At 49.8% G+C, this 23,789-nt stretch overlaps 1 protein-coding gene across 2 annotated transcripts in view; it reads right to left on the bottom strand.

Moving 5' to 3' along the window:
- The window catches only part of CFAP77 (cilia and flagella associated protein 77), a 152,051-nt gene that overhangs the window by 29,027 nt on the left and 99,235 nt on the right, over window positions 1-23,789 (bottom strand). The window lies entirely within an intron of this gene.

Raw genomic sequence — 23,789 nt, forward strand, 5'->3', positions numbered from 1 at the left:
ACTTTCCTCTTTGCAATAGTACTGTAAAATCTGTCTTTGTTGCCTTCAGCCTCTGCTCTGATTCTCATTGACAGGGGTCTCCAGCCAAGAAGCACACACCCTGCGTACCACATTTTGCATACCCCACTCCTCACAACACTGTGAAGTGGGTACTGTTACTACTATCGCTCATACTGCAGATGAGGGGGTCAGGTCCCAGAAGAGTGGGGGCAGAGCTGTGTGTGAGGCTCTCTCAAGGCAACCTAATAGGTGATGAGGGAAAGTGCTTTCTAGAAGAACCAAAGCTAATAAGACACAGGAGGAAGGACAGAATTGAGGGGAAGAGCATCATTACCTTGTGACTCCTAATGAAATAATGGATTTAGGTAATAAGCGATGATTAGGTAGAAGGCTGACAGGGAACTTTACAATGGATGGCTTAGGCTGCAGCAGCTGAACCACAGGATCAATTTGTTCTTATTGTGATAAATGTGCAAAACATGAAATTTACCCAAGCTATCAGTCTTACCATCACTGAAAGTGACAGACATGGGACCAGGACTGCTTTTTATTTATTTATTTGGCTGCGCTGGGTCTTAGTTGCAGCACGTGGGGTCTTCATTGCATCACGTGGGGATCTTTTGAGGCAGCTTGCAGATTCTCTAGTTGTGGCCTGTGGGCTCAGTAGTGGCGGCAGGGGGGCTGCGTTGCTTTGCAGCATGTGGGATCTTAATTCCCCGACAGGGGATTGAACCCCTGCCCCCTGCATTGGAAGTGCAGAGTTTTAACCACTGAACTTCCAGGGAAACCCCCTGGCTTTGTGTTTTATACGGCCTGCACAGTGGTATTTAAAGTCTTGGAAATTGTTGTCGGCCCTTAAAAATTCGGAAATTTTACATTAAAAAAAAAAAACAACCCAGCTTTCCCAGATTGTCCTGAAGATGTATATGTTCTTATCACATAGGTCTGCCTTCCTATGTGGCAACAGTTGGCCGCAGCTGAGTATCAGGTGTCATTTAGCCCAAGTCCTCTCCCTTCCCTACTGCACTCCACTGCCTGCTGGGCCCCTCCAAGCGTTGGATTTTGTGGCCCCAGAAACAGACATAGAGCTGGACTGGACCCTAAACACCCACCCCCAGCTCTCCCACCTTCCGGGCAGACTTCTCTGGGACCGGGCTGACCTGGGACTCCTTTTGAGTGGCGCTTCCTCGGCTTTGAAATGCCACTTGAGCTCAGAGATCTCTTTCCAGAGTAGCCTGCAGCGCGTCTACAAACAGCGGCTCTTTGTTTTCTGGTTCCTTTACCCCTGCGGCGACTTTTATTACTTAATTATTACACACCCCATGCTTCTGAGCAGCCTAATTTATAGCCGTGCTTTCTAATGACACGAGATGCGTAATCTCGTAAGATCTACCCCAAGAGGCCTTTCACAACAGAAAAGCTATCTTTCCAGCAGCCTCCACTGCCCACACCACCGCAAACCCGCCCTCACGGCCCTCCCACAGCCTCGCTGACCGTCTTTGTGTCCTGTTTTGGCCAGCGGTTCTTATTGCTGGAAAGAGGCAGGGGCGGGGCGCTCGAGCAGGAGAGGAGCTAACAAACCTGAGCTGACAAGCTTGTAAGTTACAACAGCCCAGGCCTGACTGCCTGGTGGAGGTCCAGCAGGTTTTGCCCATTTTTGTTCCGGCTCATTCAATCGGATCACAAGGCGGAGAGGCTTGTCGGACATGGCGAAAACCCAGGACGTAAATTGTATCACATCATCTCTTGCTTAAAATGCCCTCGGCAGTCTCCCATTTCTTAGACTCAATCTAGAGTCCTTGCCGGAATCTGGCAAAGCCTCCCCTCCCCAAACTCCTCTCAGACCCTCAGCAGCTCCTTTGCCTACAGGTCTCAACTTTTGGGTCACCTCCTCAGAGGGCTTGCCCCTGACTGGTCCATCTTCCAACGGCCCTTGCCTGGTGCCCTCCCTTGCAGAAGCCCTCTTGTGTATTTGTCACTGGTCTATAACTGCTCTCGACCATCAGATACCAATGACAGCGGGAACGGTTTGCTCTCAATAATTATGCATTGTTGAAAAGGAGGGGGCGAGAAGGAGGGAATTAGAGAAAGAAAGATTAGGTGAACATTTTAGGAAATAAACTTTTCATAAGTCAGGGTAGTGTAAATCAAGCTATATGTGAGTTGTAATAAAACTGAGAGTAAATTGATGGAAATTATAATCCAGGGAAGGAAGGATAGTCTTTCTAACAAATGGCAATGGAACAGCTGGGCACCATGGACAAAACCAAAGAAAACCTCTTGGCCCAAGTCTCGTACTTTATACAAGAATTAGCTCAAAATGGAGCATAGAGTTAAATGTGAAACTGTGAAACTTTTTGAAGAAAACATAGGAGACACTCTTTGGGACCTAGGGGTAGGCTAGGCGATGCGTTCTTAGGCTTGACACCAAAAGCATGATCCAGGAAAAAAAAAAAGACAAATTGAACTTCCTCTAAATTAAGAACTTTTGCTCATTGAAAGAGCCTCTTGAGAATATGACAAGGTAAACCATCAGTAGGAGAAAATATTTGCAAACCGTGTATCTGACAAAGGACTCCTATCTCGACTGTATATAAAACTCTCAAAATTCAACAATAAAACAAAATGAAAACAAACAAATGACTGTATTAGAAAAAGGACAAAACACGAAGAGACAGAGGGTATATGGATGGCAAATAAGTACAGGAAAAAATAGTAACATCCTTCGCCATTGGAGAAATGTAAACTGAGAGCCTGATGACATGTCGCCGCACACCTATCAGTGCAAGTAAAATAAGGAGCGTGTAGTGACAGAGGGGCTTCCCTGGTGGCTCAGAGGGTAAAGAATATGCCTGCAGTGCAGGAGACCTGGGTTTGATCCCTGGGTCAGAAAGATTCCCTGGAGAAAGGAATGGCGACCCACTCCAGTATTCTCACCTGGGAAATCCCATGGACAGAGCAGCCCGGTGGGCTATGGTGCCCGGGGTTGCAAAGCGTCGGACGTAACTGAGCAACTAACCACAGTGACAATGCTCAGTGCTGGCAAGGACACAGAGAAACCAAACCTCTCCCACACTGTTGGAGAGAGGATAACGTGGCACAGTCACTCTGGGAAATGGTTTGCTAGTTTCTTGAAAAACTAAACCTACACTTACCGTAGGAGCCCAGCAGTTGTACTCCTGGGCATTTATTCCTGAAAAATGGAAACTGAGGTGTCTACACAGACATCTATACACCCATGTTCATTGCTGGAATACTTGTAATATCCCCAAACTGGGAACAACCCAAACACCCTTCAGTGGGTGAATAGACTGTGGTCCATCCACACCGTGGAATATCATTCAATAGTAAAAAAGGAAAGGACGATTGATACAGCAACAGCTTGGATGATGTCGAGGCCAGTTGCACAAGGTCACATACGGTATGATTTCATGTACACACCTCTCCTGGAGTGTCCCAGGAATCAGGGAATGGTGGGGAGAGGGATCATTACACAGGTGCGTGAAGGGGTGTCTTGGAGGTGATAGAACAGTTCTGTATCTCGATTTGTAGCACAAATCTACACATGTGATACAATGCATGGACGCCAGATACGCAGACACAAACTGCAAGTAAAACTGGTGGAATCTGAATGAAATCTGTATATTGTATCAGCGTCAGTTTTTAAGGCTTTTTTTCAGATGTAATTAATTTGGCTGTGTCGGGTCTTAGACTCTTCACTGCATCGTGCAGGAGCTCTTGTGGGGCACGGACTCTCCAGTTGTGGCACACGGGCTCAGGGCTGCGTGGGTGCAGTGGTTGTGGCACACGGCTTAGTTGTCTTGCGGCACATGGGCCCTTAGTTCCCAGACCAGGAATCGAACCGGTGTCCTCAGCCTCGAAAGGCGGATTCTTCACCATTGGGCCATCAGGGAAGTCCCAGGTTTTTAGCTTTGATATTGCACTATAGTTACATAGGATTTTATCATAGGGGATAACAGGGTGAAGAGTAAACAGGATCTCTCTGTACTATTTTTACAACTTCCTGTGGCTTTATAATTATTTCCAAGTAAAATATTTTCTCAAAATGCAATCGAGCATGCATGAACTAGCTTTCCAACTTTATAGAAAAAACATTACAATATTACTGTCATACAAAGAGATGATTAAAGAGTTTGGAGCCAAAAAATGTAGGGGAAAAATGAATACAGGGTGTGGCAGGAAATTAATTTTTTAAAAATGTGTTATTTTTCTGGATTTTGTGGCTTATGATATTTGTCAGCTTATTTAAAATTTTAATTTGTTCTGATTCTTTTTCTCGTTCTAATTAAGTATTCAGTTTTATGCCTAAATTTGTATTCAGGATTTTGAACTTTTTTTTCTTAAAAAGAACCCCCAGATATGAATAAGTTCCTGGTCCCATGAAACATGGAGCTGCCCTTGTGTGAAGGTAAAATGTTTCTTTTAATTATAAGAGAGTATTAGGTATAACTTCATGCTAATAATGTGAAACCAAAACAAAATAGGCGATTTATCTAGGAAAATATAAAAGATCAAAGTTGACTGAAGCGCATATATAAAATGTTAGTAGAGCCACGGGTACCAGACCAAGGTATGTTCACATGTGCGACCTCCTAGCCTTGCTGAGAACAGTATTCCAGGGCTTTCCAGAAGTTTTTATAAAAAACTTCCCACATCATGCTATGATCCCAAATCAAGAGAAGGAAAATGTCTTGGTCAGTATCACTTAGAAGGGCAAATGAAAGACTACTCGAGGGTGTGATAAATTTAGGGTTCTGGGATTGACATATATACACTGCTAGGTATAAAATAGACAGCCTACTGTATAGCACAGGGAACCTGTTTAGCTCTGTGGTGACCTAAATGGAAAGGAAACCCAAGAAAGAGGGGCTATATGTATATGTGCTATGTCACGTCAGTCATGTCTGACTCTTTGCAACCCCATGGACTGTAGTACACCAGCTCCTCTGTCCATAGGATTCTCCAGGCAAGATCACTGGAGTGGGTTGCCAAGCCATCCTCCAGGGGATCTTCCCGACTCAGGGATCAAACCTGCATCTCCTGCAGCTCCTGCATTGCCAGTGGATTCTTTACCACTGAACCACCAGGAAAGCCAGGATATATGTATACGTATAGCTGATCCATTTTGCTATCAGCTAGAAACTAACACAACACTGTAAAGCAGCTACACTCCAACTTAAAAAAAAAGGAGCCTAAAGAAATGAAATAAAGTTATGCTTGAAAACTAAAAAAAAAAAGAGAACGAATACTAAGTGAAATATTACTAGAACAAATCGGGCAATGTACTAATACCAGAAGGCCCTCCTGTAACGCCCTCCACCCACGCTGGAGAAGAGGAGTGGGGAGCCAAGGAGGGGTCCCAGAGGGCAGCTCACCCCCTGCCCCTTCCCGCTGAGCCTCCAAGGCGGGGAGGAAAGAGACTGTCCTCCCAGTGCAGCTGGAAGTTGTGATGTGAGGATTACACTAGGCCAGACGTATTAACCAGTGCACTGAGCTGGCCTTTTGTGATTGCAAGTGAGCAGAAAAGCCACGGATGGCCTGAGACTTCACTCAGAAAAGGGGCTGGGAAAGCAGCTGACCCTCAGAGTAGCTGTGAAAAAGTCAAGGACGCTCACGTTCTGAAGACCCTTGCCCCTCCCACTTGTGCACATTTATCAGGAAATATAATGAAGCTGCTAGCAAGAATGAAGTGGCCATACGAGTAATGACTCAGGAAGATCTCCAAGATGTAGGTCAAGTATAAAGGAAGAAGCTGGGGAGAAAGGGCCATACTTGTGTAAGTACATCGACGCAGGTGTGAAGGATGGTGAAGGACCGTAAGGAAGGCCGCAGAGGACGGTGCTTGGGGAGGGGGCAGACATGGTGGGCGGGGCAAGGGGCTCCTCCCCTCCCGTCTACTTACTGGTTTTATGTGACTCTTGAAAAGTGAAAGTGAAGTCGCTCAGTCGTGTCCGGCTCTTTGCGACCCCATGGACTGTAGCCCACCAGGCTCCTCTGTCCATGGGATTTTCCAGGCAAGAGTACTGGAGTGGGTTGCCATTTCCTTCTCCAGGGGATCTTCCCAACTCAGGGGTGGAAGCCAGGTCCCCCACGTCGTAGGTAGATGCTTTACCATCTGAACCACCTTGTGATTCTTATGCAACAAGTAAAGCAAAACAAGAAACCCACATCTGAGAGGTCATGGGACTCGGCCAGGGCCACGGTCAGTGACAGGGTGATGAATCTGGGTCAGAATCGGGGTCAGGATGCAAGCTCCTCCCCTCTCCCCTCTCCCCCTCCCCCCCACGCACAGCTCTGCCAACATCACACCGGAACTAGCCAGGCAGTTTGCTTTTTGCCTCTTTCATCATAATCAGATGAGGGTGGTCAGGCCTTCTGGGCCCCACTGTTTGAAGCCAAGTTTCAGCGTTTTCCTGTGTACTTGGCCGTTGCAGGATGCATCTTTTTTTTTTTTTTTGCATTTAAAAAAATCAGTTGATTTATTTTTGGTTGCTCTGGGTCGTTGTTGCTGCACGTGGGCTCTCTCTAGATGCGGGAGTGGGGGCTGCTCTTTATTGAGGGGCAAGAGCTTCTGATTGCTTTGGCCTCTCTTGTTGAGAAGCACGGGCTTCAGCAGTTGCATCACCTGGGCTCAGTCGCTGGGGCGCACGGGCTTAGTTGCTCCAAGGCATGTGGAATCTTCCCAGACCAGGGATCAAACCCGTGTCTCCTGCATTGCCAGACAGACTCCTATCCACTGTATCACTGGGGAAGTCCAGATGCACCTTTAGGAGGAGCCATTTTTCTTACTTTCTTCTGCAACTATTTGTTTTTTTTTTTTTTTTTTTGCTGCTACATTAAAACGTGTTCAGGGTTGTCTTTTTTGTTTTAAAATAAACGTAGTTCTTTACAATAAAAAGACGTTTTTTCCACCCCAGAATGAATGATTTTTGCCACAGGCCAAGAGCCCCTGTGGTCACAATTACAGCCAGCCAAACTGCAGCTCTCTTTTGAGGAGCTGGAAGGGATTCACTGAGAAGATCTCAATTATTTATCCTCACTAAATGAGATGGGAAAGGTGGGAGTGGGGAGGCTGAAGCCCAGAGAGGTCAAATGGCTGGCCCAGGGTCACACAGCACACTCGGCAGCCTAGCCCGGACCCCCACCCCCACCCACACCCATACCCACACCCCTCAGGCTACACTGTCTTCAGCCAAGAGAATGCAAACCCACTTCCAAACAGGCTCACGGGGCTGCCGGCTAGCTGACTGCAGACAGAGGCCAAATCCGGAGGCCTGGCTACACTCTGGCCAGGTCCCCAGACCCTCCCCTCCACATAGGAACTGAGGCCTTTCCAACCACGTGAGTCTGATGCTGTCTCCCTCAGCACCTGACCTGGCTTCTCTTTGCCCTTTGGTGTTGGGCACAGTCTTCCAAGGCCCTGGCCTCGGGCTGCCATCTCTGTACCCATATTCCCCCAGGAGCCTCCCCACCTTCCCCTGGTCACTCCGTCCCATCCTTCAGGTGTTGGTCTCAATGAGATGTCCCGCCCCTACCCCCAGGTCCCTCCCCAAGACCTCCCTTAGCATTGCCAACTTTGCCTTCCTAGCTGCTCTTTGCACTTGGGAAATTTTTTTTTTTTTTTCAGTGATCAACGGATGGATTCAGTGTCTGCCTTTCTGATTAAGCTCTGAGCCCCACGTGGCAGGGACTGTGGCTGGATTGTTCACTGTGCATCCAGGCTGGGACAATCTGCACTTCATAAAAATGCTGAATGGCCCCAGAAGCCTTTAAAGACCATCTTCCTGAGACACTGACCTCCTCAACGCCAGGAGGGAGGTCTGTGGCAGAAATGAGCTTTCCCTTGGGGAGCCCAGTGATGACACAGGGGTGGCCTGAGTCCTACAGAAGGGGTTCAGGCTCTGAGGCCCCACCATGGACCTCTTTATTCCTCTCTCCCTCTGACTCGGGCGCTCAGGTGTTGAAGCTGGCATGTCAGAGTGAATCCTGGCTCTGGAAAGGGGCAGCAATGGCAGTTCCTCCCTGCCTCCCAAGAACAGAGGGTGCAGTCAGGAGAGGGATGAATTAGGGGACCCATGAAGCAGAAGATGAGGCTGAACATGGGTCCCCTGAGAGCCCAGTCAACCAGGGAAACCTGGGGCCCTCAGACCCGTTCATAATGAATCTTGAGAAGCACGCTCGAAAGTGACTCATTGTGGTGACTCAAAAAAACAGTCACAACTGAAAAGCTGAGCGTTATGTTTTATTTGGTGGGAACTTTTAGGACTTCATGTCCGGGAGACAGCATCTCAGGTAACCCTGAGAGAACTGCTCCTAAGAGGCGAGGGGAGGAGCCAGGTCATATAGAAGTTTTTAAAGGGCAGGTAGTCTGAACATCAAATGGTTATTGTTAACTAAAGGAAATATCTCAAGTTAAGGAATTTCGTGCTTTTCTATGTAGGAAGATGCAAGAGTCTGGGCTCGCTGAAGGCATTCCTTTCATATGCATCTCAGCTCTCTGGGGCTAGCACCCTGCATTTTTCACATCCTGAGCTTCCTTGAGGCTCACCGTAGGGAGTGGCTGCAGTCTGGTGGTGGGCAGTGGCAGGTACGCTTCTCCTTTCTGAGTGCCCTTGGGGCTCAGGGGCTTGTATTGGAGCTGCAATCGCTGATGGCTGTGACATCCTTGTTTACTGATACAGCAGGAAATACTTCATTTCTCACATGTGATGCTGGAAAGGTCCCCCCAGTGTACTGGAGGCCTGGGGATGGAGGTTGGGGGCACTTAGAGGCAATTTGGAGCCCGGAGAGAGAGAAGAAGCAGGCTGGCCATGAATAAGCATCTGTGGAGAGGCCAGAAGGAATCAGAGCAGGTCCACACCAGTGCTGGGGAGCTTGGTCAGGGCAGGGGTCCTGCTGGAGGCGGGGAAAGGGACTGGCCACAAGGGGCATGGTGGGGGGTCGGTTCTGGGATGACGGAAACATGCTATGGCTTCACTGGGTGCCCAGCTGTATAAACTTGTCAAGATTTTTCATCAAATTAAACATGGACCACATCATTATCTGTAAATTGTACCTCAATAAAGTTGGTGCAAAGAACTGACTCATTGGAAAAGACCCTGAGGCTGGGAAAGATCAAAGGCAGGAGGAGAAGGGGATGACAGAGGATGAGATGGTTGGATGGCATCACTGATTCGATGGACATGAGTTTGAGCAAAATCTGGGAGAGAGTGAAGGACAGGGAAGCCTGGTGTGCTGCAGTCTATGGGATTGCAAGGAGTTGGACACAACTGAGCGACTGAACTGAACTGAAAAGTTGTTGGACTCTTCCCTGGTGGCTCAGATGGTAAAGAATCTGCCTGCAGTGCAGGAGACCCTGGTTCAGTCCCTGGGTTGAGAAGATCCCCTGGAGAAGGGAATGGTAACCCAGTGCTTTATCCTTGCCTGGAGAATTCCATGGATAGAATTCCATGTAGTCTGACAGGCTATAGTCCACAGGGTCACAAAGAGTTGGACAAGACTGAGTGACTAACACTTTCACTTTCAAGATTGTTTTAAAAGCAAAAACTGAGAAGACTGAGGAAGTAGGAGTCATCACAGAAAGTCTTGGCCATAATACTAGGGAGCTATGGATGGTTTATGAGCAAGGGGAGAGAGCATGGTGACAGTCACACTTTGGAGCCGTTGCCAGGGGTGGCGGAGTGAATTAGTGGAAGGGAATAGGATTTGAGGATCCAAGGCCATTTCAGGGGGAGGAAAGATAGAGCAGAAGGGCTACACACCTTGTGAATGAGACCTCGACTCTGTGCTCACTTACTCGCGTGTCCATCCGTCCACCTGGCGCACCCAGGAGCATTAACCAGCTCCTCGTGATGGGCCAGGCTCTGTGAGATGTGGGGACGTGCTCTCTGCACCCTGGGGTTTCGGGGCCTGCTGCAGAAGGGCTGAGATCCACCACTGCTCACACTTCTGTCTGCTTCTTGTATCCTTAAGACAATATCTCTAGAAACAGATACTAATACCCTCTTTTCACAGAGGACAAGTCTGAGGCCCAGAAAAGTTCACTGTCTTTCCCAAGACCACGCAGCCACTGGATGATATGTTGCATTTGCCTGGGAGGTCTTTGAGCGTATTCACCCTGCAGCTCTTTCCCCCTGCAGAGCAGAGAGCTAGTTGCCAGTGTCCACACAGCCATAGGCGCTCAGAGGAGAGAACGGTTAATTGAGCAAGGGCGTGGAACACCGAGGGCTTCCCAGGTGGCGCTAGTGGTAAAGAACCTGCCTGCCGATGCAGGAGACATAAGAGATGCGGGTTCGATCCCTGGGTCAGGAAGATCCCCTGGAGAAGGAAATGGCAACCCACTCCAATACTCCTGCCTGGAGAATCCCATGGACAGAGGGAGCCTGGCGGGCTACAATCTCTAGGGTCTCGGAGTCAGACACCGCTAAGGCAACGTAGCACGCACGAACGTGGAACCAGGGACGTCTCCTCTGAGCTTTTCGGTGGGTCTTTGCGGATGAGCAGGAGCTGACTGGGTGGAGAAATGAGTAAGGAGGCTCCAGAGAGGGGGCTCAGTGTGAACGAAGACAAGGGATCGGGCCTGGCTGGCACCGCGCCTCGCAGCCCTAGAGTGGCCCGATGGGCATCGGAGAGTAACAGGCATTCAAAACTGCCTCCCGGTTTTTAATGAGCACTTCCTACACCAAGCCCGCTGGCTGCACTTCCAACTGCAGTCCCCCTGCCTCTTCCATAACCTTGAAAGGGAGGGTTAACACGCCTGCCTTCAGGTGTGGAAAATGACATGCAGAGAAATCAAGTGACTGGCCCGAGGTTTGCTCAGGGACACGGGGTGGCCGGGGGGCGGAGCCAGCACCCCATCCAGATTCCCCGGCTCTGAAGACCCCGGGGTCGTGACAGTTAGGCTCCGAGTGATCTGTGCCAGCGAGGGCGCCGTGAAGGGCTTCAACAAATTATTTGCTGATAACCTGGCAGGACCCTCTCGGAAAAGATCCTCGCCACCCTGGCGTTCCCGCTGACAACAAAACCGTATCAAAACTCAGTCTGGTCGAGCGGAAAATGGGGAATAAAATGAAATGAAAGCAGCAGCTACTCGGGGTAGGGAGAAACCTCCAATTAGTTGCATCCGGCCCGTCTTCCTCTACTGCTTTGCGATTGATAACCCCCAGACCAGGGGTTGACCTCCCGTGGCGGCACCCGGGGCCGAGCAAGGGCAATGGAAATTATCATTTGCAAACATTAGACTGGCACTTTGCGTGTGGGGGTGCAGAGAGGGCTGACAGCTCTGATTTGCCGCCGTGGCTCCTCTCTGCCGAGGAGGGCTCTAGTGGATTAGAGGGGGCCCCTTTCATGGCAAACCCATCTTCATCTTTGCTGCTCATTAAAACTTTGTGGAGCTGGAGAAGTTGGCGGAAGGGAGGAAGCTGTAGGAAGCTTCTGAGGGACACGAGGTACACATTTGTTGAAAGGTGTTTGAGAAGGGAGCCTTGGGTCTGACAAACCGGATTTTAGTGCGGCTCTCCGTTCACAGCGGGCTAAAATAATTGGTCATCAGTGACTACTAATTCGGTTTAGTAGCCAGAGGCAATTTTTTTCTTCCTGGAAAATCAATGACAGCACGGAGGTCTGTTCAACGTGATTCCGCTCAAGACGGGTCCTTATTTGGCGCTTGATGCTTCTTCCAGTGGAGACAGCTATTTTGTTAAAATAAAATTAAAATCCATCTCTAATGTGCCAGCGGTCTGCTGCTCCCAGGGGTGGGCAAGGAGAGGCCCTGGCCCCGGTCCCGACACAGCCTCGGGGACTCGGGAGTGGATGGTGGCTTCTGGAGTGGGCCGCACATTCTTGGCTGTGTGTGAAGTTTGGAACACGCTATGGACCATTGGAGGGTCTGGTTTTGGAGGAGGGGAGAGGCTGAGGGCCTGGGTGTCTCTCAGCAGCTCTAAGTCAAAACCCAGCCTGCTAGGGACAGCCAACCGCGGCACCGTCTGAGGAGGCTCAAATTCTGTCCCACGTCCACACTGGATGCGTTCTCGGACAGCACTGGGCAGTGAGGGGCCTCCCTTCTCGGCCTCACCTGAGGCTTCCTGAATGGGCCCATCTGTGTGGGCGGGTGGCCTCAGGGACCATGACTGGGCACTTGCCTGGTGCCTAAAGGGTGCCACTGTTTCTTGTAATAAGGGATTCTGGTTAACATCGCTCACAGGCTACTAAAGCACAGCTAAAGCCTTTTCCTTTCTTTTTTTTTTTTTTTTTTTGCAATTGAAAAATTTTTTAAGGTCATTGGAGATTCACATGCAATTGTTAAGAAATAATACAGAGAGGGAGAGGGGGAAGATACGCAGAGAAGCCTCTGTACCCCTGACCCCACTTCCCCCAGTGGTGACATCTGGTAAAACTAAAGAGTGGAGTCAAAACCAGGATGCTGACAGTGGATAATCCCCCCATCTTCCCCTCACGGATCACAGCCTTGTGGTGACGGGGCTTGCGTAACTCCATGACGGGGCTTGCGTAACTCCATGACGGGGCTTGCGTAACTCCATGGAGCTACGAGCCGCGCTGTGCAGGACCAGTCACAGTGAAGAGTTCTGACAAGAGTGGTGCACTGGAGAAAGGAGCGGCAACCCACTCCAGGATTCTTGCCCGGAGAGGACCCCATGGGCAGTACGAAGGGCAAATTAACTCATACTCACTGGCGTATTTGCTTGTGTACAATTTCATCCCATGTGTAGGTCTATGGACTCACCACCACAGTCAAAATACAAAACGGCTCCTTCACCTCAAGGGTGCTTACTGTTACGCTTTTCTAACATCACGCGTGTTCCTCCTGCGCTGCACCCACGGGCCTAGGATGTTTTCTTCGCATCCTTACGAGAACACTACCAGTGGACTTTCCTGGTTGTCCAGTGGCTAAGAATCCACATTCCCAATGCAGGGGTTCCCTGGTCAGGGAACTAGATCCCACCTGCCACAACTAAAAACCCCGCATCCTGTAACTAAAGCCCAGTGCAGCCAAATGAATGAATGAATAAAAAGAACCCTAGCAGATAGGAACTACTATTATGTCATTTTATTGATAAAGAAACTGATCGATACAGAACTATCAATACTGCTATTGAACTATCAATAAACCATTCAATGAGGGCTTCCCTGGTGGCTCAGTGATAAAGAACCCACCTGCCAATGCAGGAGACACAGGTTTGATCTCTGGTCTGATCTCACATGCCGCAGAGCAGCTAAGCCCGTGCCACAGCTACTGAACCTGTGTGCTCCAGAGCCCGGGAACTGGAACTACTGAACCCGTGTGCCCTGCAGCCCAGGTTCCACAGCAAGAGAAGTCAGTGCAACGAGAAGCCTGTGCACCACAGCAAGAGGGTGACCCCCACTTGCCACAACGAGAGAAGCCCACTCAGCGATGAAGACTCCACACAGCCAAAAATAAATAAATAAATAATCCATTAAAAAAAAGCTTAGTGAGATGAAAAACTTGCTTGGGATCGATATCAGGCAATACTGCACTATGTGATTGCAAATAGATAGTCCATGATGTGATCACTCACCTAGAGCCAGACGTCCTGGAATGTGAAGTCAAGTGGGCCTTAGGAAGCATCACTATGGACAAAGCTAGTGGAGGTGATGGAATTCCAGTTGAGCTATTCTAAATCCTGAAAGATGATGCTGTGAAAGTGCTGCACTCAATATGCCAGCAAGTTTGGAAAACTCAGCAGTGGCCACAGGACTGGAAAAGGTCAGTTTTCATTCTGATCCCAAAGAAAGGCAATGCCAAAGAATGCTCAAACTACCGCACAATTGCACTCATCTCACACGCTAGTAAAGTAATGCTCAAAAGTCTCCAAGCCAGGCTTCAACACTGTGTGAACCGTGAACTTCCAGATGTTCAAGCTGGTTTTAGAAAAGGCAGAGGAACCAGAGATCAAATTGCCAACATCCATTGGATCATAGAAAAAGCAAGAGAATTCCAGAAAAACATCTCCTTATGCTTCATTGACTATGCCAAAGCCTTCGACGGTGTGGATCACAACAAACCATGGAAAATTCTTAAAAATATGGGAATAGCACACCACTCTACCTGCCTCCTGGGAAACCCATATGCAGGTCAAGGAGGAACAATCAGAACCGGACAAGAAACAACAGACGGGTTTCAAATTGGGAAAGGAGTACGTCAAACCTGTATATTGTCATCCTGCATATTTAACTTATATGCAGAGTGCATCATGTGAAATGCTGGACTGGATGAAGCACAAGCTGGAATCAAGATTGCCAGGAGAAATATCAATAATCTCAGATATGCAGATGACACCACCCTTAAGGCAGAAAGTGAAGAGGAACTAAAGAATCTCTTGATGAAAATGAAAGAGGAGAGTTAAAAAGATGGCTTAAAACTCAACATTCAAAAAACTAAGATCATGGATCTGGTCCCATCACTTCATGGCAAATAGATGGGGAAACAATGGAAACAGGGACAGACTTAATTTTCTTTGGCTCGAAAATCACTACAAATGGTGACTGCAACCGTGAAAGTGTCACATTTAAAAATTCTTGTTACCAATATATGCATTTTTAAGCCAGAAGGAAAAGCTCACATTAAAATCCCAGTGTCTGGCTTTCCTTAAGGAGGCATCAGATCATCTGGTAACACTGGACTCACATTCTCAACTGTCAGTAACTGGCTGGAGTTTGACGCAGTCCCCACCACTCCCTATTGCCTTAACACAGGGCCGGCTTCGCCCTCGGGCCCACCAGGCCTCTGCAGGCCTGTGATGGTGTAGCCCCAGCTCCATGCCTCTTAAATAACAAAATTGCTTGGTATTTCTCTATCTTCCCAAGAGCCCAAAGAGCTTACTAATGAGCTTGCACCATTGTTCTGACACAGCAGGAGGCAGAATTGGTCCCACTTAACAGATGGGGAAATGGAGGCCCACGGAGATGGTAAACAATGAGCTCAAGGTCAATGAGGGAGCAGGAGAGCTGTGTTGAGTCCAGGCTTCAGGCTTTGAGGCCAGCTGTTCATCCTCTTTCCGCCTTCATCTCTGCTCCCGCCATAAAGGGGGTGCTGGGAGGGGCAGGCTGGGAGAAGAGAGGAAACCCCCTAGAGGAGGAAGGGGATGATGAGGCCTCTAGAGGAAAACAAGGGCCAACTTGCTCATTGGCCCAAGAGGATGGTGCCTGGGCCCCAGGACACTCCTAGAGACTCATCAAAAATGTTCTAATTCCTTTTAAAATCAGAAAGGGAAAATAAAAGTAACACAGCCTGGGTTATATTCATCTTTATACCAACACAGCCATAAAAAGCTTTAAATTATTATTTTTTTTTAATGGATGAAGGGACTCATGAAGGCAAGAGTGCCCAAAGCTCATAGAAGTCCTGCCCTAGAGCCAGAAGCTGCATTTAATACTGTTTCTCCTCCCCTCTGGCTTCCCAGGTGGCTCAGTGGTAAAGAATCTGCCTGCCAATGCAGGAGACGTGGGCCGGATTCCCGGGTCGGGAACAGCCCTTGGAGAAGAAAATGGCAACCCACTCCAGTGTTCTTGCCTGGGAAATCCCGTGGACAGAGGAGCCCAGAGGGCTACAGTCCATGGGGTCACAAAGAGTCGGACATGACTAAGCTTCTAAATAACTCCTCTCTCACCCTGCTGAGGCCAGAGACTCTCTGTCTTGTGGATAAGCAGGAATCACCCAGAGAGCTTATTGACAGAAGAGCAATGCCTGGGTCCCACCATCAGACAGTCTGACTTGCCAGGCCTGGGCCGGGACCCAGGCCTCCATGCTGTTCCCGGGGTGAACGCCCTGCCCCTTGTGGGATGCTGGCCATGTGGCCCCTGGCACTCTTTGGGGGGTCTACCGCTCTAAGCCTCTTCCTTGCAGAGGCCCCTCCAGCCTAGCGGCCACCAGCACCTTGCCTGGTGTGGGCTGGCCAGCCGCTCTGGTCCCAAGGGACGCCTGCAGCCTCTTTGTCCCCTCTTACCCCTGCCGCCTTTTTCTTAATTGTCCCTGCTTGGCCTGCGGGCCTGTCTTTTCTAACTAGCCTGGAGGAAGGGGCGGTAATTGAGGTGCAGCCTCTCTCCCTGGCAGGACTCTTAGAGCTAATTAGAGGAGAGGACCTCTGGGCTGGCAGTTATTTTTTAATTGTTTGTGGGTCCAACGTAAAAGCTAATGACAGAGGAGGGAGGCTTAGTTAGCAGCACACTCCTGACTTCTAAATTTGTCTAAGAGGTCATTTGCAATTTGTTAACATTTTTCACAAGGGTGAATTCAATTAGCAGTCCCTGCACCGGTGCTCAGCAGAGAGTGACAGGATTGGCAGAGAAGCTGGATCGGGCTTCCAGGAAGCTTCTCCCAGCCTTGAGCGCCTGAGCTGGAAACTCGGGGGCTCTCCCCACACCCCGCCCCCGACACCGCACACCCCACTCCTGACCCAGCCGGCTGTGACTTGAGCCCCTCTGGAGAGAAAAGGCTCAACACAGCTGAATGGAGGAAGTAGCCTCTAGACCAGGGGTCCCCAAACTCCAGGATCTGGTGCCTGATGATCTGCGGTGGAGTCGATGGAATAATAATAGGAATAAAGGTGTGCAATCAAGGTAATACACCTGAATCATCCCGAAAACATCCCCTGACCCCACAATCAGTCCCTGGAAAAACTTTCCTCCACAAAAGAGATCCCTGGTGCCAGAAAAGGCTGGGGACCGCCACGCTAGACTCCTGGGGATTCTGTGTGCAGGGGGATCTTGGCATGTGGGGAAACAGGTGAGCACCAGACGGGATCCCCGCCAGGGAGTATGAAGCTGGTAGCAAGAGCACGGGCAGGAAGATCAGGCCTGATAGGGACAAAATAGATGATTAAATAGCTAATCCCACAAGGGAATTGTAAATAGAAAAATGTAGGAGACCCCTGTAAGTTAATGATCCCTCGAGAAAGCAGGGTTGCTTAACCACAAAGCCAGGCAGGCTTGCTTAGCAACAAAACCATGCCACAGAGGCACCAGACCTGCTTCTAAACAATGAGTGCTGGTGTGAGACCTGCACCCTGCCCAGCGAGCTCGGTGAGTTAGTAACCCCTCAAACACGGTCTTTGGCTCCTAAGACATGTTCTTTGCAGCATGCCTCCCAAACAATAAAACAATAGTAGGAAAAAAAGGCCTACAACCTGCCCAACGGTGTCATCAGGATAGTGCCCCCTTCCCCCCAAAAAAACAGGCTCTGCGCACATAGAAAACAGTCCTTTATGGGGACGTGACTCTTCAAAATGAAAGACTCTCACTGTATGTACCGAGACCTGAAAATATTTTTTCCAAAGTGCCGTGACAGTCCTGGCCTGACCGTCTAGGGAGCGGCGAGTAAACTTCCCTGCCCCACCGGGAGGAGGAGCTGATGACGGAAATGTACATGTACTCAAGAAAGACAAAGAAGGTCTTCCCCCCCTCCCCACTTTTCCTTTGACTAGAAAACTGCAGCCCACTTAGTTAAGTTCTCAGGGCATGGGCATTTCTCGCCCACTCTCTTGGAAGCCTCACAGGCATCCTGTCCTAATGAATCACTTCTTATCTGCCACTTTGCTTTCGCTGAATTCTCTGCACTGAGACATTAAGGACTAGGGTACCGGAGCTCTTTGGAGCCCCTGAAATGACACCAATCGGTTTCAGATCCACTGGGGTGTCTGTGTAAGCTGAGGGTGTCCCGCTTCGGTGTGGAAACTCTGCTTGTGGACCATGACCTCAAAGAATTCCGCATTTCCTCATCATCATGGGAGAAGTGAGAAGTCAAGTGGTGGGAAAGGGATGAGCCCACCGTGGGTGATTTGGACAGGGACCTGGGGACTTACGCAAACATGCAGAGTGAAAAAGCAAGTCGCCATGCAACGAGATTTTAATGGTTTGTGTGCCTACGTGCTGAGTCACTTCAGTCATGTCCGACTCTCTTTGTGAGCCTGTGGACTACAACCCGCCAGGCTCTTCTGTCCATGGGATTCTCCAGGCAAGGGTAATGGAGTGAGTTGCCATTTCCTTCTGCAGAGGATCTTCCTGACCCAGGAATGGAACCTGCGTCTCTTACATCTCCTGCACTGGCAGGTGGGTTCTTTACTACCAGCACCACCTTGAAACCATACTAAATAATATGCATTATTCATGAGCATTTAAGGGTATAGCAAATATGTGAACACCGGGGAGGAAAGCCTGTTCCAGCCTCAGGATAGTCCTCAGGGGACAGAGGAAAGAGTGTGGGATTAGGAGAGTTGAGGACAGGCTTCCACTTATGTTTGCTTTATTTTATTTCTTTAATAATGGTAATAATAGTAAAGGTTCAGGGACTTCCCTGTTGGATCAGTGGTTTAGAATCTGCTTTTCAATTAAAGGGACTCGGGTTCAATCCCTGTTTGAGGAACTAAGATCCCACACGCCTTGGGGCAACTAAGCCAGTGCAACGAAAATACAGAGCCGGTGTGCTCTGAAGTCTGTGTGCCACAACTAGAGAAGTCTGCACACCAGGACGAAGAGCCCGCGTGCTGCAATGAAGAGCCAGTGCAGCCAATAATAATAATAATAAAGATCAGAAGCAAAAATGACCAAGTTGGGCATTTGTTAACTTTGAGTGTGGAGTCATGGCAGTGAGTTATGTAGCTTCTGAATTTCTCTATTTCTTTTTCTGGAGGACTTCCTCAAAAACACAAAATAAAAAGTTGGCAGAAATAGATGTCTGATTGTTAGGAAAGCATTTACACCCGTCACATTTTGGCTGATTCCAACTCTTGACTGATTTCAAAGCACTTCTATAGTTTTAATTGAAACATAATCTGTAGCAAGATGCCAGGGGAAGCCATTATAAAATAATAACATTGAAGGTGGTTTTCTCAAAGTAAAAGTGTTAGTCACTCAGGCATATCCAACTCTTTGTGACCCCCATGGACTGTGGCCCGCCAAGCTCCTGTGTCCTCGGGATTCTCCAGGTAACAATACTGGAGCGGGCTACCAGTCCCTATTTCTACAGGGAATGCTCCAGACCCAGAGATGGAACTTGCGTCTCCTGCATCGCAGGAGGATTCTTTAACCATCTGAGCCACCAGTTTTTCTCAAAAGCCAGTATCTAAAATGCAGACCTTTCTGACTTTGTGTTAAGATGCTTTGGTGATTATAGTGGGTTGAGTGGTGGGTGGACCCCCCAAAATATATGTCCTAATTCTAAGCCCCAGCACCCAGGAACGTGACCTTATTTGGAAAAGGAGTCTTTGAAGAGGTCATTCATTAAGGACCTTGAGATCAGACTACCATGCTTGCCTTGGGTGAGGCCTGTATCGCCTGACAAGTGTTTCTATTTGAGACAAAAGAGAAGGAGATACAGATGCACAAAAGGCGGCCACGTGAGCAGAGATTGGTGAGAAGCAGCCAGAAGCGAGGACACTGGCACCACCAGGAGCTGGAAGAAATGAAGAAGGGTCTGCCCTAGAGCCTTCGGAGGGAGCGCAACCCTGCGACACCCCGACTTTGGACTTCTGGGCTCCACATTAAAAAAGAATACATTTCACATGTTTCAAGCCAGTGAGTTTGTGGTCATTGTTACAGAAACCCAGAAATAACAGCTGAAGCTCGGGGCCCGGCAAGTGATGCCCAAGAAAGGGTTGGTTGTCTCCTGAGCTCTCCAGCCTGAGAATATCTGCTGTTCTCTAAATCAGGGATGGATCACCATCATGCCGTCAAGCTGTCTACTCTTTTTTAAATATCGGCATTTGGGGATTTCCCTGGTGGTCCAGTGGCTAAGACTCTGTGCTCCCAATGCAGGGGGCCCGGGTTCAGTCCCTTGTCAGGTAACTAGATCCCACATGGTTCAATTAAAGATCCTCTATGCCACAACTAAGACTCCTGTGTAGTCAAATAAATTTTTTTTTTAAAGAAATATTGGCATTTTGCCTCATTTATTTATTTGGCTGCATCAGGTCCAGTTGCAGGTATGCGGGATCTTCAGTTGCGGCATGTGGGATCTAGTTCCCTGACCAGGGATAGAACCCGGGCCCTCTGCATTGGGAGCTAGGAATCTTAGCCACTGGACCACGAGGGAGGTGCCTATCTATTCTTTCTTGTGCAGTCAGTCAGCAGGCATTTATCAAGCACCTGCTACATCCCAGGCGCTGGAGGTAGCAGTGAGCAAAGTCAGGTACGACCCAAAGTGCCCCTGGGCCCCCTGTCTTCCTCTGCTCCCCTCTCCTCTGCCCACCCAGAAGCAATATGTACTGGCTGCACTGCCATCTTGCCCATTCATTGCCTGCTTTATTTTGCGTCTTCCTTCCTTCCTCTCTGTATTCCAAACACCCAGTGTGACGCCCCGCATGGGTGGGCACTAAATGAACACGCAGCGTAGGATGCAGGCAACAACGTGGCCTTTGAGGTCAAACCCCAGTGTGACCACTTTCTGACCACGCAATCCTGGACAAGTGTGTCTGGGCCTCGGGGATAAGAGAGTCTTATCTGTAATGTGGGGATAAGAGAGTCACTATTTGGGAATTCTCTGGCGGTCCAGTGGTTAGGACTCAGCGCTCTCACTTGTCAAGGTCCGGGGTCGATCCCTGGTTAGGGACCTAAGATCCTTCAAGCTTTGCAGTGCGGGCAGGAAAAAAAAAAAGTCATTACTTAAAGGGCTGCTCTGAGGGTCACATAAGAGAAGGCACCTGGCCTCATAGGAGCTGCAGAACCAGAAGCTGGCATTACTATTCATCAGAATTGGTGCAGGGCGCCAAGAGTTTCGGCATGAATGGCTGGCCACCTCCATGTGGCCTGCAAAGGGGCCTGAGCTGAGCCCTGAACTGGTCCTTAGCATTTGACGAATTCTTGGGCTTCCGGTTCCAGCAAGGACAGAAATGATGTGCAGGTCTTGAGGCCTGGTTCCTGCTGTGGCCCCAGGCGGTGCTGGCAGGCTCCCCCACAGTACCAGCTTCTCCACACCTGTGTCGAGGGAACACCGTGCCATGGGAGGGGCAGAGCAGCTGCCCCCCAGCCACCCCTCTAATAACGTCAAGGCTGGAGGCGTGCAGAGGTGAGGACGAGGGACCCTCCGCCAGGCCGGGCACCGAGCCCACTTCCCACGCTTCGCCCACCGACCTGGGAGGGTGAGGCCCGGCTCTGGAAAAATCAAAGCAGGAGCCGAAGCCTGTGAGTTGCGACTGGGGAGGCCCCGAGGGGGAGCAGCCCGGCCTCGTTAGCGCTGACCCCGGCATTGAGCCACTCCTGATGGATGGGGTTTGGGCGGGACAGGCCCCTGGGGGATGGCGGTCCTGTCCATTATGGGCCCATCAGTGCCTCCCGGAGCCCTCTCTGCTCTGGATGCTGGGAGCCTCGGGCCAGGAATAAATCTTTGGGCCGCAGGAGAGACGAGAGGGGAAAAAAGGCAAAGCATGAAAAATGTCTCCTTCGGGCCCTGGCAACAAAGCTGCCTTGGAGGAAGGAGCAAGTGAGCGGGAGTTTGGGGAGATGGGAGGCGATGGAGCAGGAGGAGTCGGGCAGGGGTTCCCCCGAGAGGCTGGGCTTCCAGGAGAGGAGGAGGGACAGAGTGCAATCCTCAGATCACAAGGTCCCGGGCTATCGCTGCCCGCCTGGGCCCCTCTGTAGCAGAACTCCCTCCAGGTCAGGCCCAGGGAAGCAGGCTGGTTCTGAGCAGGAGGCACCCCTGTCGGGTCCAGTGTGGGGTGTCCCTGGCCCAAGGCGGGCTGTGATGAGCCAGCCAACACTTCCACCTACTGTGAGAATCTTTTCCGGCCGCTGAGTGTATAGGTCCTGGAGTGAACACTCACCACCTGCGGAGGGACACAACCTCCCCCTCCACGCCTTAGTTCCTCGTAGGTGAATGGAGGTGCCGGGTTTCAGTGAGGATGAACTAAGCTATTCTGCGGAAAGCAAGTGGTCCTCGGCCTTGGCTGTTGTTCAGAGACACCATCCTGCTGTGAGGACTCCCCTCCATGCCCGGAGGGCTGCCTCTGCCTCCTGGAAGAATTCAGCCTGCTGCAGACATGGACTGCGGCTCGGAAGGAAAACGTGGCGCAAATCCTGCCACAGCCACTGACCGGCCGTGTGGCCTTGGACAAGTGAGTCTCTTGGCCTCAGTTTCCACATCTGTAAAATGGGGACAACGGTCCAAACTTGGCAGAATTGTGAGGATTTAATGAGATGATGCATGTAAAGCACTCAACATTATATCCATCGGCTGCTTAGCGAGGGCTCTGCAAATGTTAGCCACTGGGACTGCCCCCCGGACACACATACATATGCTGGTCCTCGCTTTATTTTCTGAAACCCCTGAGAGCAAAGGCCCTCCACTGTCCTCATAGCAGGGCCTCAGGCTATTGAGAACCGTCTAAGTCTTTCCTCATGCAGCTGGGGAAGACCATTTCCTGCCGTGTTCTCTGACACAGTGACCTCCTTGCCCTTGTCCCAGGCTGATGTCTCCTGTCTGGACGCTCCGCTGGTTATGGGCCTTCCCCTGAATCTGTGACGGCTCATATTTTAAAATGATGCCAGAAGAGTGACCTGAGTGGCAGAAGAGAATAGGAAGGTCACCTCCCTCATTCTGGACCTGCTACCTCTATTAATGTGGCCAAGAAACACATTTGGTCTTTGAGGATGCATCATTGCAATGTGGATTCATAACATCCACCATAGGGGAAGACAGCAGAGTCTGCTAAATCAGGGGTTTCCAAACTCTGGGATCTAATGCTTGATGATCTGATAAAATAATAATAGAAATAAAGTACACAATAAATGTAATTTGTCTGAATCATCCTGAAACCATCCCCTACACCCCAGTCCCTGGAAAAATGATCTTCCACAAAACCTGTCCCTGGTGCCAAAATTTGGGGGACCACTGTTGGCTAAATGATAAAGGAATCTCTGGTTTTACCATCTCATCTCTGCATCTCAAATCAACTTCCTCCTCACTGTGAATAATGTCTCAAAGCCTTAAAACGCCCTGGACCGCATTTCTCCAGCAAATATTTACCGAGTGCCTACTATGTTCCAGGCTCCGACGATAGAGTGGTGGACAAAACTGACAAGGTCCATGCCCTCCAGGACCTGAGCAGCCGATGAAGAAGCAGAAGACTATTTAACCACAGTTGCAGTCAGCATTGGGGAGCATATTGGTGGGGGGCTGGTTGCCTGGCAGGATGACCCTTTCAGCCCAGCTCCCCGGCACCAGGGTCCTTGTGAGGTCCACATGCTCCCCCTTGTGGTCAGCCTGGTTTCACTCTGCTGAGTTTTGGCCAGTGATTGCACCCAGAACTGGCCTTCCAGTTCAAAACCTGTCTCAGATCCCTAGGACAGGTGCTTGGGAAGGGGCTTATTATTATTTTATAGGAGTTTGGGTGGGTGGCTTGGATTTCGGCCATCAGCTCTGGGAGAAACAAAATAACCCAGGGTGATTGATGGGCCCCTTGTAAATTTGTAAAATAAATCAGCTTGGCAGAGAGATTCAAAAAAACCTGTCAGGCAGCAAACATTTTTTTAACAGCCTGTAAAACTTCCTCCATCCTTCACATTTGTCAGTGTCAGGCTGATGATGCATCTGATAGCTGGGTGAGCAGCGACCGCGGCTAGGAGGGTGGGCTGGCAACGTTCCCCATCCTTCTTGTGTTTCTTGTTTTCCCGTGGTCTGAACACTTTCAGCACCTGGGTTGGAGGGAGTCTAGGCTAGACTAATTGGTGGGTGAGGTAAGAGTTCTACCCAAGTTGTTACTGGCTTCATAGTCAGACTTCAGTGTGGCCATACTCGTACA

The sequence above is a fragment of the Bos mutus genome, chromosome 11 (genome assembly GCF_027580195.1).
Source record: "Bos mutus isolate GX-2022 chromosome 11, NWIPB_WYAK_1.1, whole genome shotgun sequence".
NCBI classification, from domain to species: domain Eukaryota; kingdom Metazoa; phylum Chordata; class Mammalia; order Artiodactyla; family Bovidae; genus Bos; species Bos mutus.